Source organism: Rhagoletis pomonella, unplaced genomic scaffold, assembly GCF_013731165.1.
Source record: "Rhagoletis pomonella isolate Grant_MI unplaced genomic scaffold, Rhpom_1.0 Rhpom_scaffold_00004, whole genome shotgun sequence".
NCBI classification, from domain to species: domain Eukaryota; kingdom Metazoa; phylum Arthropoda; class Insecta; order Diptera; family Tephritidae; genus Rhagoletis; species Rhagoletis pomonella.
This window is the reverse complement of record NW_023458558.1, coordinates 43901883-43903914: the sequence shown is the minus strand read 5'-3', so window position 1 is coordinate 43903914 and position 2032 is coordinate 43901883. Positions and strand designations below refer to the sequence as shown.

The 2032-nt window shown below is 33.1% G+C and overlaps 1 protein-coding gene across 1 annotated transcript in view; it reads left to right on the top strand.

Moving 5' to 3' along the window:
• Nucleotides 1-2032, top strand: part of LOC118738231 (octopamine receptor beta-2R) — a 39558-nt gene that overhangs the window by 32502 nt on the left and 5024 nt on the right. The gene's annotated exons all lie outside the window — the stretch shown is intronic.

Below are 2032 nucleotides of genomic sequence, written 5' to 3'. Positions count from 1 at the left end.
AAAATTTTTTAAAGGACATTTTCAATAACTAATAGCCCTTATGCACCGAAAAATGTATTTATCTTTAAGTCATTTTAAAATATTCGCACGTCGGACAGAAAACTAAAAAGGCTGTTTTACTAAATTTCGCTCATCGCTTCACGAATATATTGATTTTTGTGTATGTAAATTTACTGTTTTTATACCTTTCATGAGCATGAAATGGTATTATAACTTTGGTCCTATGTTTGTAAGTACCAGAACAAAAGGAGATAGACCCATTAAAATGTATACTTTTATGATCAGAACGTCGAGCTGAGTTGATTTATCCATGTCCGTCTGTCCGTCTGTCCGTCTGTCTGTCTGTCCGTCTGTTTGTATGCAATCTAGTCTCTCCGGATCAAATTTCGTAGGTGGGTGTATTTTTATAATGTATTAATCATTTGTCGGAACCGGAAGAATCGGACCACTATAACATATAGCTCCCATACAACTGATTGTTCAGATATGAGATTTTTCGTTATAACTTCTCCATTTATGCAGCTACGAACATGAAATTTTGCAGCCCTTGCACCCATTATCAACAGAATGCTTACAGTGAAAATTACAAATATCGGGTCACTATAACCTATAGCTCCCATACAACTGATTGTTCAGATATAAAATTTTTCGTTATAACTCTTCCATTTATATAGCTGGGAACAGTAAATTCCGCACAGTTTTCAATAATTATCAACAGAAAACTTACAGTGAAAATTAAAAAGATCGGATAACTATAACCTATAGCTCCCATACAACTGATTGTTCAGATATGAGATTTTTCGTTATAATTCATCCATTTATGTAGCTAGGACCATGAAATTTCGCGCTGTTTTCACTCATTATCAGCAGAAGACTTACAGAGAAAATAACGAAGATCGGGTCACTATAACCTGCAGCCCCCATACAACTGATTGTTCAGATATGAGGTCTTTTATCATATCTCCTCCATTTATGCAGCTAGGAACATGAAATTTCGCGCCATTTTCACTCATTATTAACTTAACAATATTAACAATACTTACAGTGAAAATAACAAGGATCGGGTGACTACAACATATATCTTCCATACATCTGATTGTTCAGATATGGGATTTTACTGTAAAACTCCTTTATTTGAACAGCTAAAACCGATAAATTTCGTAAGATATTTTATAAATAATAATACAAAGTCTACTGAGAAAATCGTCAAATTCTATGCTGTATAAGCTTTATCTCCTATAGCACTGATTGTTCAGATACCAGTTTTTACGATATATCGCCTTTATGTAGGAAACTAAACCCAATAAATTGTGTTACCGGTTTACATACCGATCACATAGCAGTGAAAATCACTTAGATTGGTGCCATATAAAGTATATCCTCCATACCTCTGATTGTTTAGAGGCGATTTTTTATATAAGTATGTAACTCCTCTATCGATGTATTCAAAATCAGTAATCTGTCAAACTAAAATTTGCAGATGTTCATGAAAGGTATGAAGCCTTCGGCATAGCCGAAGACAGCGCTGCTCTTACTTGTTTTTTACTAACAACGAAATTTTCATATTGCACCAAAAGAAAAAAAATAGTTGTTTTATTTGACACAGTCTAGTGTACATACACACATATATAAATATTTATCTACTTATGCTCAACAGCATATTCTGAAGTTAAGGCTAACCATTAGCAATTATGGTTTTATTTGATTGCCTCTTCTGGTTTTTCTATGACCGCTTTCGACAATCACATTCAAATCAAGTAGACTTATACAAGCACACAAAAATCAAAAACGCATATTTCAATAATAGGTACATCACGCTGATGATATCAGAAACTTTCTGCATTTGCAATTTTCTTCTTGCTCTGTTTTATGAGTTAATTCACTGTGACGAGCAAATTTAGTGCAGTTACTACTTTTACATACTTCGCTTTTATACTCGTATTTACACACGTACATGTGTACGTATGTATAAATATTCAATATTATTTTTTTTATTTTTCTCTCCCTCACAGATATTATGCGATTGTAAAAC